General features: G+C 39.6%; 1 protein-coding gene across 11 annotated transcripts in view; it reads right to left on the bottom strand.

The window, feature by feature from the left end:
* The window catches only part of ERC2 (ELKS/RAB6-interacting/CAST family member 2), a 407,180-nt gene extending 396,144 nt beyond the window's left edge, over positions 1-11,036 (bottom strand). For 9 of the 11 annotated variants that reach the window (XR_011681174.1, XR_011681175.1, XR_011681176.1 and 6 more), the window contains exon 1: positions 10,597-11,036. The gene's annotated coding sequence lies outside the window, so the exon portion shown is untranslated. The remainder of the gene's footprint in view (positions 1-10,596) is intronic. The other 2 variants (XR_011681178.1, XR_011681179.1) reach the window with 1 other exon arrangement.
* Between the last annotated feature and the right edge of the window lie 6,510 nt (positions 11,037-17,546).

Below are 17,546 nucleotides of genomic sequence, written 5' to 3'. Positions count from 1 at the left end.
TCAAAGTGGCAAGAAAAAGCACCTACATCATTTTCTGCTCTTTACTGTTTCTACATGGAGCCTTCCTAGCTTCAGGAAGATTTACTGTGTGTCTCAACACATCAGGAATTGGAGACATGAAGAAGCAATACCAGCCTCAGGACCTCAACAATTGCCACACAGATCACCCTCTACTGCCTGGAGAAAAAGAGAGAGGAGAGATCCCATCTTCGCACAGAACCAGCTGGCAGAGCCATCCCAGTTGAACTTAGAGTGGACAGGTGAGATATAGACAGTTCTATTTTGAAAGGCAATTTTATTTTATATCGCTATTTTAATTGGACAGGGAGGAAGGAATACTAATACTCTCAAGTAATAATTCTTGACTAAAGCTGTAGGTGTTGCAGTAGCCAGGACAAAGGAGTCACAAAGGTCATATCCCCCTAAAACCTTCTCTGAGAAAAAAAGTCACCCACAGCTCCATCCAGTCTGGTAGGGACAGACTGCAGACCCACTACACACATTTTCCTATAAGAGTTGAGTTTTAAAATCCAAATTAGCTTACTATTAGACAAAAAACCCAGATGCTCACCTGCTTGGCTCAGTATTTTCTTATTTTACAGAAATGCCTTTAATGTACATGATGTAAAATTAACCATTATAATCATGAGTTTATTGTTCTGCATTGCAAACAAAACTATATTTTATGTGGATCCTTTTAGGATACAGAAAATTAAGCATGCATTCTCAGCTGGGGGCAGGAAGGCAGGCACTAGATACTTTGCCCCATGCTCTCACCATCCTTGAAAACCTCAGCAGACCTGATACCATTCATGCCAAAGTGCCCCCAACACTGTTTCAACTGCAGCTTGCCTCCATCTCCACATTGCTGCCCCACCTGATCTCCTGCACTCTGCACACAGCAACATCACAGGCTCCTGTTTCCCACGTGGCACAAGTCTGACAACTCACTTGATTTGTCTTACAGCTTTCTATTTTTTGAGAAACCTGGAGCACAGGATTCTGATACGGATGCTACTAGAAGATCTCACTCAATTTAGTTTCCAAATCCTTCCTTCTGCATTTAACATAATTACAGAGTTTGCTTGCAATGCTGTATACACAGTACCCCGTAAGCTCTGATTTTCACTGGTTACACACTTCATGCTGAGGGATGATTTCGGTTTTTAGTGTCCCCTCCTGTGGCCTGAATCACCTAGTCAGCAGGAAGTTTGGGTATCAGCCAAATACTTAATAGCTTTGCACAACTACTTGCCAATATTAACCTTGAGCCAAGAGCTCAAACATTTGTAAAAGTACCAAAAGCTTCAAGGAAACTTCTGTAGAGTTTACCTCCCCAAACAATATATGGTGACAGTTAAGTGCAGAAATTAACAATCTAATTCCACACTGTCTAAAACTGTTTAGTACTATACAATTCCCCAATATAAGCCAAAAGAAGCAAAATAGGAAAGAAAAAAAAAAGGTGATGTAGAACACAATGCTCGTATTTTCTCTGCCAGGACTGCACTTTGAGGCACCACAAAAAGAGGGAGATTGACAGAAAAAAGTCTGTTCCATAAAAACATGTCCTAGCAAACAATGATTTCTTTATTTTGATAACATCTTTTAAATACTCTCATTTAAAACACAGCCTCTCCATACACAGAAGACCAGGAGCACATGTGTATTAAAAGTAGTGACTAAGAGTCAGAAATATTTCCAGCACTTTCTTTTGGCTTACATAGGTTTTCTACTGCTTTCATAGTGGCACAATACATTCTCACAGCAGAGAATATTCTTCTCTTCACATGTTTTCACTATCACAGCTGATGTGAAAGAAAAAAAAATGCAGCAAGCTGATATAAACTAGATACAGAGAAGCCAAATCTGTTGTAGAGGAACATGCCTTTCTCCATTAATCTGAGCGGGCAGCCTGGCACGTCTTCTTTTAATAAAATAAAGGAAAAAAAGATAAATACAATGCTCTTTATATGGTGTTATTACAAGACCAGCATTGTTTCTATTAAAAGGACAAAGTACTTTCTTTTCCTACTTACCAGGCTGATCCACTAACTTCTCCCTCACCTTTTTTTAATCCAAAAAAGAAAATAATCCATTTCTTTCTGGTACTCTACTATTCCTTACAAGTGTGAAAAACAAAGCATATATGACAACTTCAAAAGCAACATTTTCATTTAGGTTCCTGAATCTGCATTTCTTATGTAAATTGAAGTTTTACTACAGTCTGCACACTACATTTCTTTTCACTAGTTAACAGACATTAATTTATCCCCTCTCTTGTAGCTTGCTGTAAAAATTACACATAGTGGTAGTTGTAAATAAAGTTAGTTCCAAAGCCTCTTTTAATCTTGAGAGCTGCTCTCGCCCCTGAGCTCCCATCATGTGCCACCTCCTAGGAGCAGGTCCCATCAGGTCTGCCTGCCTTTGCTCTCCCTTTCCCACAGAGGAAAATATGAAGGCAAAGGTAGGAGGGGCTGCTTAATATGCACCTAATGACATATATGGAAAATAAAGTTGTCAGGCATTCTAAAGCCATCAGGTGCAGTGACAGCAATGAATACTTGTCATGCAATCACAAAACTCCACCAATTGAAATATTTGCTCAAAATGCCATATTAAAAATCTTGAAAAGCAAGCAATTCTGACACCATTATCAGGATTGTCAATTATATTACTCTCAAATATACTTAAGTGAAGGGTCAACAATTAATTTTTAACTCTTACACAAGTTTCATGGGTTTAAAACAAGCCCAGTGTTCAAGAAAGATTATTTCTTTCAAAGAATTTTACTCTTTATTACAATGTTTGAGATGTCATAATTGTTATAAAACATTGTAATAGTTAGAAGTAGGCTTTAAATAATATAAATAATATTTAAACTCCACCAGTTGACACCTCCATTATTTTATAACTTTTAAGTCAGGTCTCTGTTGCTCAAACTCCAATTCTTAATGTTTTACCTCTAACACTTCCATTAAAACAATTATTTCCTACAGTCTTGCATGTGACAAGTATCCTGGGGTTTCTAAGACACCTAAGGAAGGTGAGAAATTTCAAATTTGTTTCATTTTATTTTTCTGATGTTATGCAAAATACTAAAGACCTCAAAATGGAACATTAAAAAAAGGGCTCCTACAGCCAAGCAGAGGCAGAACCATCACATCTAATTTTAATTGTTATGCCAGAGAACACCCTGTATCTTTATAAAAAGCTATAGGGCAGCCAATCTGCCAAGTCTGGGCAAACACAACCACGTACAGTCTGGAAAAGTTACCTGCCAGTGCTGAGCCTTGCTCACTCTCCAGTCCCCTCTGATTCAACAGGGATATTTAGGGTTACCCTTGGTTTACACTACAAAGCACCGAGAGGGGTGTGAAGAGTTCCAGAGGCGCAGGGTAAAGCACCTCAGCTGTAACTGACTGCAGCTCCAGTCCCACACTCACTCTGTCATTGTTTTGCTGCCCATCTGCTCTCTGCAGCTCTGAACATGGGGATTCTATTTTTTATTGACGGGTGGGAGGGTGGGTGGTGTGAATCACAAGCAAAAAGGGACAGAAACCCAAATTCCAAAACACTGCTTGTCCCTGCTCAGTTTTCTGGTTCTCAGCTTCCCTGCACCATAATGACCTTCCCAGGACACACAGATATTCCTGAAGAGCTGGCAAGCTTTTGGTTTTCCAGACAAATATTTCCTAACATTTCAATCCTTGCAGGTATGCAGGTGTCTTGTATGCTGCATTCTGCACCCTAGTCTGTATTCATCATGCCTTCCATCCTGCAATTGTTATTCACTCGCCTTTTATTCCCTTCTCAATAAGAACTCTCATTTATCAATGCAAGCCTGCATTTATAAGCTCCAGTATTTTGTGGAGGATTATTCTAAGGCACTTGGTAAATCAGGCAAACAGTACGTTTCATTTAATAACTATTAAAGAAAAACAACAACAACAATCATGTGTTTTGAGTTTTTACTAAAATAGTCTCCTCTGGAGAAAAAAATAATAGAATGTAGAAGTACACAACACTATTCAGGATTACTTGAAAGTTATGCCTAATTATTAGCACAGTTATGCTTTGCTTTTGCCAGCATTTACCTAACTTGAATGACTAAATAATTTACAGAAACACAGTTATAGACTGAATTATCCTTTCAGAAGGTAGAGCTTAAAAGTAAGCATGATTTAAGAAAACCTAAAAGTTTTCCAGGAAAAGTCTGAAAGACCAGACTTGTTCTGTCATTCCTATACTGTCAGCATTTACACAAACTCTGAAACAAAAGGCTCTTCCGCTGGTTATATATATATTAAATGCATATTAAAGACTACATTCCTTTTAGAAAATAACCTAAGAAGTGACAATAGTGTAAAAGGAAACTGACCAAGTTTATAGTTTGACCTGTAAATTTGTCTATTTCCACATTAAGTATGCTTTAAAATAGTCTGTCATATACAATTATAAATGCATCTTAAAAGTCTGACATAATTCCTAATGGTTTAGAAACCAACAGAGATACTCCCACACAATGGAGCACTTTCAATTTAATTCAATACGGCTACTCCCATGCATGTTACTAAACACACGCTTACACATTTGCAAGATAAAGCTATATTTCTCCTTTTTTGCTACAAAGCTTCCATTCTGTGGAAAAAGGCAACAAAATAGTCACAGGATCAGCTATTAAGACTACCTATGCAGCCTCCAGCAGTTTCTTAGAATACTTAAATACTGGGATATTTAGCAAGCCTAAATACCCATTCTGCAGTTGACATTTATTTGATTCTAGAATAGCAATATGCCTGCTCAAACTGCAAAACAAGAAGCATATTGGTGCATTCAGCTTGCTTTGAAACCATCACAATGTACAAACCTGTAGAACATCCCTCTTCTGTTGTCTTTGCCCAGACACAAGAGCATGCACATTTCAGGACCATGCCAAAGAACAACTGGCTGGGCTTCAGCCACATCAGATCAAAGCTGTCCAAGGAACTTACAGCCTCTGTAAGCAATGCAAGTGATTTAGCAGATTAGCTTTCAATTCATCATAGAATCAACATCCTGGAACCATTAGAAGACCTTGCACTTCAGGAATTGCTTTTCATTTATTTATTTATTCGCCAAAAGAGTGGAAGAGTTCCCCAAGCACTTGGTGGCTGGCTCATAATTTCACAGCACAGCCCAATCTGCCCCCTTTGGGCTCACACTCAGCTAAGCACAACCACACCAGTTCAAAAGTACAATTTTTAGGTCCTCACAGGCATCTGACTTAACATTTGAAGTTGATGACAGACGTTATTGTAACTGTTTCCTTAAGGAAAAACAAATGGCTTGAGCAGATTTCAAATGAGGTCTATAAATGAAAGCTGAGGTGCATCATGACTGCCAAGACTCAGCCATCAAAAATAAACTTGCTGTACACAGCAAACTGTCTTCCAGAGAAGCCCCTGAGAGTACCCATTTCTTCCACTATTATTGGACATAGGTAAACAAAAGGAACTGTGCTTTATTTACTAGGTCATATTTGTCCACTAATCTGAATTGTTCAAAGAACATAAGTGGTAAGAACTGCATTTCAGCAATATATTTTGAGGAAAAGAATGCACTGCAGAAAGCTGTTTAAGTCAAAAACCTCACCATCACAGAAAGAACACAGACCTGTGCTGTTTTATAAATTAATTAAATAATTTAGACACTGCATGTGCCAAGAGATAATGAAATATATATCTGAGCAGATTACCAGTAAATTAATTTTACCAACCATGAAAAGTGTTTAGATGACAACACTGAAAAACTGAAGAGGCAGCAGCAAAATTTCTAACAGGACTCAACTCATATTTGACAAAGAAAAATCAGTTCCTGAGAATTCCATTACTATGGCCTCCAAGTCCTGCAATGAAACAATCCAAACATCCCAAACAGTGTAACCACATGCACAGACACACTAAACCTCCATGAGGCATTGGAATAAAGGGACCAAGATGTGCTCTGTAAACCTCTCAAAGTATGGAGGAGGTTATGTCCCATTAGTCAGCATCCCAAGGGATCTGATTTGTTCACTTGCAGGGAAACTGCCCCACACGTTACCAATGCTCTGTGCAAAATGCAGAAATGGCAGAGATTTGTTACATTTCTTTCACTTCCTTCAAAATAAATTGCACATTATATCCAACTAAGCCATCACTACAGACAAGGCTTTCTCCAGTGCCTTCCACCCCAGCTCCACAGTGATTCCTGAAACAGCACATCATTCCCACATACACCTATATATTTATATAGACACACACCATTTCCAATCCTTTTACTTCAATGTCCCATGTAATTTCTCACACAATGAGAGTTTAGTGTCAAATCACTTTGAAAATCTCCCAATTTTCAATTTTTGTAGAATTTAGCTGCTAGATTCTACATCTGCACTGTGAATTCAGTTAGAGGAATAGGATAATGAGCAGGACAAACAGTGGGAAGTATTAAAAAAAACACCAAACAGTATTTGCTGCAAGTGGGATATTCTAACCAAATAAGTACATTGATCATTAGTCACGTGGTAACTAGCCTGAAACATTTCCAGTGAATGCCAGTCTGCAAGACTGTCCTAGAATGAGTTTTTAAGATAGTCAGAAAGCAAATATCACCTTTCAAAAACCTAATCTTAAAATTCACAGAAATGCTCTGGCTTTGCTAAACATCCAAAATGTTAAAGACTCCCACACATCCAATCACAACTTCAAACTGACATACACCTCAAACTCTTGGACACATTTGTCTGCTTTCCTGAAAGCACAGAAATTCCAGCTCTACACATCTCCCTCATTATTCTCATTTTCAAGTAAAGGAACGGCACATCACTTGCCCATTGCAAAGTTTAAATTTCTAATATCACAAAAGAATTCCAAGTTTCTGTAAATAGAAATGGTGCAGCAGTAATGGAGCCTTATCCAGAGAAGCGCTGAAACATCTTTGCTCCTCCTCTCTCTTTGGCAGAGCTCAGCACCTGACAGACTGTCCCTGAAAGGAGATGTGGCTCCTAGTAGTTGCCATTACTCCAAAACAAATCCTGGCTACTTAAGATACTCCAAAGCTGGGAATCTAAAAGCCACCATCACTAAATTCATCATAAAAATCCCTGAAATCAACTGCCAAGAAAGCAACAACAAAACTTAAATTCCACAATGCTAACTCATCAGACACCCACATTTTGACATACAACCATCGGATATCCATGCTTAGAAAAGTCCTTGGACCTCTACAAGCAGTCAACTGCTGCTTGCCAAGGAAACAGGTTGGGGGTTTGTGTGCATCTTGCATACAAGCAGTAACAAACCAACATAAGTCAGTTTCACTTGATTTCAGAAAGACTGGAAGAGATGGTTTCTTTCTATAAACTACTCTACATCTTTAAAAATGGAATAAAACCAAAATACTCCAGAACAACACTTAAATGATGTTTCTGCTGATATGCCTTTGTATTTTCTTAGTGTCAAGGTACCACTCAGAAGAAGCAGCACTACAGAGTTCATTTTCAGAATTTAGTTTCAGCTATGACCCTGAAAAAGAAATTACAAAGTCATTTTATTTTCAAATAGCTCCTACCCTTTGCCAGCACTTCACAGAAAATAAAAGCTAGTGTTAGCGCTGCAAAATATAAGTAAATTGAGGCAAGCTCATAATTCCTAAATACATATGAGATCATTCAAAAACTAAGACTTAAATCACAAAAAAAATTTAACACAATCCTAAACCAAACAAATAAAATATCACAGATAAGAAAGGTCACATAATAATTTAAAAAAAAAAATCAGTATCAGAGTAATATTTCCTAGGTGGATCTAAGATCCTCTGCGCATATATATATATACATATATCTCCCAGGCATTAAAAACTAAATTAAGCAGATGATAACAAATGCATCATAGTGGATAAAAATATAATAAACACCCTAAGAGATACAGGTGGGGGAACATATGTGGTCTTTGGAAGCAATACACAGGCTGGTGGCCTCACTCTCTTTGAGGGGTGAACAACCCACTCTTTTTTCTTAGTCATCCTTCAAAGGTCAGTAACAATCATCTTTCTAAAGCAAAAGGAAAAATATCACCTTGAGCATGCTTACACAAAAACACATACTGAATAAATAACTCTCTAAGTATCACATATATTTGACATTCTAAAATGGTTGCATGTGTTCTTTTGGTATTTGGCTGCTAAGGATAAGGCCCACACCTTTCTACAGCCTTCAGAGCAGGCAAGGAACAGCAGGAGGGGCTGGCATGGAGGCTGGATCTCACACTACCATCCACCAGAATTTAACTAGCAATAGATTAGGAGGAGTTGAAGAAGCACCCACAGGATAAGAGGCCATGAGATGGGTCTTGTCCAAATGCTGGCAAACCACAAGAGCAAGGATAATGAGTACAATAAGGCACCCACACACTAACCAAGAAATTTTTCAATGTTTAATTTTAAGATCTACCCCACCCTGGGCATGCTCATAAACACCTCATGGGGTTTTTCTCCATAGTTCAGAGGTGTAGTTCCAACCTGAGCTGGACTGCCCTTATCTCAATGAGCCTACAGAAGAAATCATGTTCATTCACTGGACAGAAAGTCTCTCCTTCCTCCCACATTCCTCTAGGAAAATTGAAAATGCTAACTCACCTTGATGCCTTTGAAAACCATTTTACACAGAGCCTCAAAACAAAAATAACAGCAGTAAAAATGCTTCCTTTAAGGCACTGAGGAGATGTGGAGGCACTTTTCACACAGAGCCCTTAACACAGTCACCCACAGAGCCAAGGCTTGGACTGCAAGTTTCTTCCATCAAGAAACTAAGAAATCTTTTCCCACAGAAACATATTTCTTAAGGGACCTGGATATACCATTATACACTCTGTGTGCAGGAACAGACGCCTAAAAAAAAAAAAAAAAAAAAAAAAGGACCCTTTTCCTCCTTCTGCTGGGGGAAAGGAACTACGGGGGAATGCACTGCTCCGGCACAGGGACCGTGAGGGGACTGCGGCTGAGGGGTTTTATGGCTGGTGTTTGCTTCTTCACCTGAGCTGTGGGAGCGTTCGCCATCCCCCGCCCTTCAGGGGGGGACAGTCCGAGGAAATCCCCCCGGCAGAGGGATTGGTTTGGGGTCCCGGTGGGGACGGGCAGCTCTGACACGGCCGCTGCGCGGAGCCGGGCCGGGCAGGCGGCCGGGCTCCCTCAGCCCCGCTGCCGAGCAGGAGGCTGGGAGGGCAGTGCCCGATGTTCCCCCGCCCTGAGCTGGGGAAGGGCCGCAGGAGGGCTCTGCGCCCCCATCCAGGCTGTGGAGCTCTGCGATTCCCGGGGGAGGGAGGAACGGAGGAAGGGAGAAGGGCGGCAGCGCATCCCCAGCATCTCCCCTCAGGGCAGGGCGGCGGGGCTGACACGGGGAATCCGCTCCGTCCTCAGCTTGGCGACGGGGAAAACCAAGTGCCAGGGCCGAAGCGACTTGATGGAGAGGAACCTCCCTCCCTTCCCCGCCCTCCGAGGAGGGGGAGCGGAGCGGGGCCTGCGCCCGGGCGGCTGCCGGGAAGGGGCCGCGTTCGAGGCGGCCGCCCTGGACACGCACGTGGGGCTGGAGGGCCAGGGATGGGAATAAAAACAAATCCCGAACGACAACAGCTAAGTGAAACCACTGATTTAGAAAGCCGACCAGAAAACTAACCCTGGCAAGTAGGATTTGCCCACCCCTTGGCTGCACTTATTGGCCGCGCTCGTGTGCAACGAGCTCGTGTCTGCCAATGCCAGTGGTCGGCCCGCGTGTCCATCACCACGGGAAGAGCAATTCGCCGCTAAGGGAATAGATTCCCATCCATCCATCCATCACAAGGCTTAGCAGGTAGCCGCCTAGAAATCAATCACACACTAATAAAAAAAAAAAAATCCTTCTTCATCAAATTACTACCGTAGTGCTCCCAGGAAAATATGTATCTTTGGTGAACATAGGCGTGGACATCATCACATTCATCACTTGTCCAGCCTAAAATGAGCTTTTCTCAAAAAAAAAAAAAAATAAACCCCAGCATCATAAATGAGGGACCCCTGTAAGTATTCATTAATTATATAACTGAAAAATAATACCCTGTTAGCGTCTGTTTCCATTTGCCAGCCACTAGAAAGGAACAGAAATCTCCCACCTTTTTTCCTGACACGGTTTTTAAAACACCAAACATTATCCATTATTTAGGTATAAAGGTAGGAATTTCAAACACCCATCAATTCTGTTCTAGAAAACTTTAACAACAAGAATAATATTTTTAAACACTAGGCACCAAAAAAAAAAATTAAAAACATTAAAAAATAGAGTCCTATGGCTGCTTTTAATAGAAATTGCAAGAGAGGCTTCTGGTTGACGATTCTGTAGGGAGAGGCACTCTGTTACCAGAATAAGATGTGCACTTGGTCCCATTTATTACGATGTATTTCCAAAGCAATATAAAAAGCCTATTCTGCAAATTCATCTCCAGATTCAGCTACCAGACAGTTGTGAAAAGCAATATCCAGCATTTCCCCAATCACAGAAAATTTACAGTCATGCATCCCAGCCATATTCTTGTTCAAGCTTCTCACCTTTCAAATCATTGCATCTGCCTTTCGTCCTCACATGGATTTTACAACATCACGTTTAGCTGGCATCCCATTTGCGCGGAGGAGGGAGGCAGCAGGGCGAGCCGGAGCCGCGGAATACCTGCGAGGGGCCGACGACAAGGAACCTGCTGCGGTCGGGGGAGGCTCGTGTGCCCCTGTCCCTCGTCTTTCCGTCCCTCAGCGAGTCTCCCTCAGTCAGCTGCGAGCCCGGCTGTCTGGGTTGCCAGTCCCTGACTCAACATTCCCAGCATTCCCGAGGAGCCGGGGCTCCAGCGGCGCGGCGCGGAGCCGCCGGGGGCAGCAGCAGCAGCAGCGGCGGCGGCAGCACACGCACCGCAGCCCGTGATCCCTGCGAGCGGCTGGCTCTGGCCATTCATCGGCAGCCCGCGGGTTCCAGTCCCCACCCAGCCATCGGCTGCGAGCGCCTTACTCACTGGGAAACAGCCTAAAAATACACCTAGGTCTGCGTAAAACTGCAGAGGATAGATTGCTTTCTCGCCCCTGTTCACTGAAGGCCAGAAATGTTCAAAGGCAGGTGCTTCAGAGCATGATGTCTAAAAAGCCATTGCTATATGTGTGTATTTACAGAAACAGAACAAACACAGAAATCTCAATCTGTGTTTGGGCTTAAGCGTCAAAGAAATTAAGACGACATCTCTATTTATTTGTGGGTTTTTTCAAAAAACAGTATGCAGGGGGAAAAAAACCACAGGATTAGCTGCTACACAAAGCCTGAAAGCCTTTTCCATAAGAAAACTGCAAACTGCATTACAAATTATTCCTTAGACTTTATTGTTTTTATTAACAGGAGTGAAAGAAACTTCTCTAAACATCACTGGCATCCTAAGAACAGAGGGTTTGTTCCTTTTCTATTTTTCCCTCTTCTCAATTCTTGTTAGTTTAATCAATTTGCATACAATTATAAGTGATCACCTTTGGTCTTTAGCATCAATGCACCTTCATACCTTACCCTACACAAAATTCCACAAACATATTTTATCAGTCTCCTCCTGATCTCATTGCCATAACAATGATTTTAAGAACAATTTCAGATTTGTAGTTGCTTTAATATAATCTCTATTTTATTTCTCTCTTGCCCACATAGCCATCTATAAATACCACTGTTAAACAGCATTGAGAACAACTTTTACGGAATTTCTGTTTAAAACTATGTCAAATCAAATTGATTTCAACCAATAGTATTTAAAATTAGTGTAACACTTTATTGCAGTATCTGAATTATCCAAAGCCAGCTGAAATAATTGGCTGTCATAGGTATTTATTTGGAGATGCTAGAATGTCATTCCCAGAAGGAGCATAGCAGGTTTCTATTTCCCTAAGAAAGGGACACAATCTTACAGTACCCACCTATTTTAGCTATAATTGCAATAGAGGGCAAATACTTTTTCTGAGTTCAAAGTAATGGAATAGCCATGATTAAAATGCTGACTTCAATTGCTTTTAAACCTGCATACTTATTTAAAGATATTTCTGTTCAAGTAGTTTCAAAACCATGAAAAATACGGACAGAGAAAATCTGTTCCTGAAGAAATTGACAAGAAGGGACATGGTTTTGTATACAAATAATTTCACTTGATCTGAAAAGCAAAGTATTCCTCAAGAGTTTGCAAGACTATCTGTAAGAAAACAGACGAGCACTACAAAATGTGGGTCACTACACTGAATGCTTCAGAGCACAAGAAGTGCCCATTTTCAGCTTAGCCCTTAATTTGGATTCAGTGTGAAATAAGAACCTCTTCTAGACCTGTCTCAATATTGCTAAATCCAATTCTGTCTCAGTATTGTTAATGAGGACAGGACTTTTGTTCTAAGAGGTGTCAGCTGCTGGCAGTTTTTTAAACAACATGTCACACCATTCCTGTCTATATGAAAAGACAAGGAACATCAGGTCCTGCCTTATCTTTTTTGTGACTCATTCACTGGCAAAGACTGAGGGCCTTGTGATAGCCAGCAAAAGCCAGTAGTGTCCTGACAGGGGACCAGTAGCCCAAGAATCTTCTTTCCAAGGAATAATCACTGTGGGAAGACAGAGCTGCCATAGGGCTGCAACAACACTGCAATGAATCAAGCTTGCTGTCATTGAATAAACTTTATTGCAGAGTTCATCACAGCCCATCCCAGAGCTGCAGACCCTCTGCAGGAGGGTGCCAGTGCCAAAGAACAAAATACACCCACCATGGATAAGACCATTGGAGATCTTTGTGTGAAAAAAATATTTTGCCAAATTGTACTCAAAAAGACTTGTTAGAAAAATGTGCAGTTCAAGAGAAGGAGGGGAAAAGTAATCAGAATTTTACAGCTAATCTACTTATTGTATTAATAGAAACAACATCCATGCAAAGAACCTCAGGGTCACATAATCCAAACCCTTCAATAATATTCATTCCTTATGTTCAAGACCATGCTAGAGTCAAATCCAAAGGGTAGGATAATAACAATTGTGTCCTTAAGGCTGAATTCTTTGCAGCTGATGAAAGTTCTCATTTCAGTCTAATCACAGGACCATCTGTGTTGTCCTCAGTGCCATGATGCAGGTGGGTGCCATTAAGCACAAAAAAAGCCAGATCATATAAGTAAGCTACCACAATTTTTTCTTTTTTTTATTGTAAGAGGTTCCCATTAATTACTAGAAATATCTTTCAACCAACTGTTAGAGGAAAGCAGTCTGTTGTAAAACTTAAACCACTATTTATATTATAAGGTGCCATGTGATGCAGTGTCTAATGTTTGCACTTGTCAACAGTTTCCATCTTCAAATAGATTTTTGGCTAGCAGACTTCAGTTTATTTGTTTTCTACCTTAAAAATGCAGTATATTCACAGTTCTTTCTGCTTTCACGTCAGGAGCTATGGAAACTCCACTGAAATTAATAGTGGTTTGTTATTTTGTTTTTTTTAATTTCAATTAGCCCACATTAAGGCCCTAACCAAGTAAAGTAAATATGAAATACAGATTTTTCAAGTCTCTTATTTTCCTTCATCTATGCTATACTGATCTTGGAAGCAGAAGAGTATAAAACATTACAACTATTCTGTTTACTTATTCAAAGTATAAATAACTCAACATAACATATAATGTAGACATTATTATATATATATATACACAACATATATATAATACATCATGTATATAATATAAAATGTTATTATATATACACACAACATATAATGTAATGCTAGTTACTCTCTTCAATTCCTGTGCATCCCTTCATCCTTCCCAATTCTTTCTCCTCACCTGTGGTACTAAGACTTTAGCAGCAGCTAGGTCCCTCTCATGTTTTGGTGAAGATGAATATTATTTCTTTAAAAACAGAAATACAAATAGAAGCTTGGTCCCTGCTGCATAATTCCTAGCAAGCAACTGCAGGTGTGTGCTTTAAAAACTCAGGAAAATGTATTTCAGCTTTAGTCATTGAACCTGGCCCCACCCTATTCCTCTGTGCTTCCCTAACTTGATTTACACTGAAATTTACAGAACTAAAAAAAACAAAAAAAAATGGCCTTTACCATGATGTGGTGATCAGATTTCAAGTAAGCACTTGACCCGAAAGAAACAAAAAGCTCCAAACAAACAAAGTAATTGAAATAAAATTCAATTTCCTGTTGATTTCAGAAGGAGGCCCTATTAGTCCACAGAGATGGTGCATTCATCAGTCATTAACTATGAACTGTTCTTTCCCCTTTATCAGTTTCTATACTCACCTACAGATACCTCTCAAACCAAATTACAAAATAGCTTCCACTACGTGTTAAGCTTCTGTTTTGCTTTCCTCATGACATACCACTGAAGACTGCTATTGTGGTTTTAAAAACTATTAGTATAATTTATTTACTATTAATTGACATGATCACATGTTTTCCAAAAGATAGAAAAGTGTTACTTGAATATACCTGAACACACAAGAGGCCATTGAGGAATTCATTATAATGTATTATAATGCAAAAACAAACAAGGAAAATATACTCATTTGTAACTACATAATTTAGCAGTTTATTGTGTACTACACAGCCTATATCTGTTCAGGATAGAAATAGAGCTACTCTGGCAGATACTATTAACATCATAGCTAGAAACAGAACAAAAATATAAAAATAATTTAATAGTAAAAATACCCATCCACAGAAGATCTCCAGCTTCCACATCTCAAAACAGGGCTATTAATAGGCTTTTGCACCAACTCCACAAAATATTTCAGAGAGTTAAAAATAATCCTTAGAAAAACTCAAACTCCAGGAATTTCTAACAGTATGTAGCAAAGACAGCTTAAACATCTTGAATTAGGTTTAACATTTTAAATCTCATCAATGGTCCTTTATTTTCCTGGTTGGAAACCCAGTGTTACTGCTCCCACCATTGTACACAAGAATACGCACAGTGTCTGTTACAAAGAACAGCTGCTAAATGAGCACTGACTAGCAAACTCTCAGATGCTGGTTTGGGTTTTTTAATCATTTCAGAGCTAATATCCAACTAAGTTTACAGTAAGAATTAAGCTTTCAAATGCCAACCTCACTCCTGAAAAGTAAATCTAGATACCAAAACTTTACTTACAAGTGTCAGCATGAGGCACTTCATCTGAAGGCAGCTGAGGCTCTCCTCTCAGTTCACAAGCTGTAGAAAACACATCTCCTTCCCTACTTGTGATCTCCACCTCCACAGCAAACCTGGCCCGTACAAACACTGGCATTGAAGGACCATTCACCCCTGTCCATCACGTTTTCCCAGCAGACCTACAGAGCAGTTAGTCAGTGAGGGAACCTTTTATTGGCAGCACAATCCCCTCCAATTTTAAACAGCTGAGTACTGAAGCCTGAGGCACTGCCTTAATCACACGCACATGGTGGGAGGGCAGAACAAAACTACCTGAGCTGGGGGAGCTAAATTCTGTCCACCACAGCAGTCCCCAATGGAAGCAAATTTCTACAGTGAGCATGGCCCTATTCAATAACCAAATTCAGGAATAATGTGAAAATAATAAAACCAGTAGTCCTGTATGGCTGCTTTGAAAGTGACACTGAGTCTACAGCTGCTTCCCTCCTTTGTGCTCCTTGTGGATTCTGTTGAGTATCCAACTGAATAATCAGAAATACAAAACACCTGACCATGGATGGCAACTCCAGCTCCCATAAAGGTTCATTACTAGCTAATAACTGACATTACATAGCAGGTGTGAGCTTCACACTACTGTTACATTTATAATAAGGTGACTTGATAGCATTCCATCTGTTACTCTATATAGACACACTGAGACAATTTCTGGACTGTTTTGAGAGGGTAACACATTATATCCACTTTATAATACTTCATAGGATTACACAAAGTACATTTATGGGGAATTAAGTTGGATTTATTTTATATATTAACTTAATTTACAACATGGTTTTATAGGTGTTTTTACACATACATTAATAGTCTGCATGCAAACATGAAAAAACCTCCACAAATTCCACAGTAAAAAAAAAAAAATCTGTGATACAAAGGTTCAGGTTGTCTCAATCTTGAAATCTTCTTCACTACAAAGTCACAGAGCCTTTAAGAAGAAAGCACTTTTCCCACTTCTGTGGTTCATCCCAAACTTTTGTGGTACTATGCAAAAAAAAAAAAACAATCTAGAGAACACAAGAACATTAGATTTCTACCTTCACTAATGTAGTTTTTGTTTCATGCACAACCTAAGGTTAAACAAGGCTAGACATTTCAGTAACCAGACAGTTGTCACATACTCCATTATCTTCACTGGAGTTACTTTAACTTTGTTGTCCCATTTTACTCACAACAGGATCTTATAACCATTGGATATCCATTTTGTCATTGAGATTGTCAGTGCTGTGACACAGAATAACAAATAGCACAAACAATTCTGACTACTTCATTTAAGTTCTGGTCTTTAAAATTGAAGAAATAGAAAATGTAAACTTTAAAATGGAAGATTAAATATAGACTTTAAAATAAAGGCTTTAAAACATCCTTTAATCAGTATTTCTATGTCAATCATCTACTAGCCTGACTTTGTGAAATATCAGGACTTCTCCCACATTTGAGCAAAACTTGCCCACTACTTGAGGATCTGACTTCAAGAGGTTATGTCCCCCTATTGTACCAATTCTAGAACTAAAAAGAGATTATGGTCTTTTTCTCATTTATTTTATCACTTAGAACCAGCCCTGTAAACCATATGGATGCAAGCACATGTCATTAAATTTTTGTAGAACAACTCCCTAGTATAAAGAAGAAATGGCTTAGCATTATCTTGATTTGTGCCTCTGGACTCTCTCAACTCCCAAAACAGCATATTCCCATGAAGAATTCCAGCTGAGGATATGCACAAACTTATGCCAGTTTCCAAACATGCCTGAGAACTGGGCTGGAGGGAGTTTGTCCAGTCCAAAACATGTTTTTTCTAACAATTCAAGAGTTCAGTTTCTGTGCCAAGAAGTGTTTCCTGAACCTGTTTAATTTACTAGCAGAGATGTAACTGTCGGTGAAGTTCCTTCTCTCTGGATGATTGTCTGACTGCAAAAGCATTTAATGAATAAGTTCCCCTCAGAACATGCAATGTGCCTTTAAAGAAAGCCTATTCAGTACTGATGATTGCAGATGAAGCACTTTCCTTAGGGGAGGCTTTAGATCCAGGATTCAACGTGGCAGTGCCTTTTTTGCATTCCTCCCCTGAGAGTTTCTGCTTTCTTCATTGCTCCAATCCCACTTTTACATCCTATTCCACTCATAAAGTTTGCTGATTATTTTTCTAACTAAGAGCAATCTGTGACTTCAGTGATAGAAACACAATCCTACATTCTAACAGAAGAACTTATGTGCATACCAATAATGGAGGTTGACATTAAATAAACTGAATACTTTTTATTTCTTTATTAAGCTATATAGAAAAAAAAATGAGAAGACTCACAAGT

This window comes from Agelaius tricolor, unplaced genomic scaffold, assembly GCF_023055355.1.
Source record: "Agelaius tricolor isolate 1412-34295 unplaced genomic scaffold, bAgeTri1.0.p SCAF_14, whole genome shotgun sequence".
Lineage (NCBI taxonomy): Eukaryota > Metazoa > Chordata > Aves > Passeriformes > Icteridae > Agelaius > Agelaius tricolor.
This window is presented reverse-complemented; position numbering and strand designations above follow the sequence as displayed.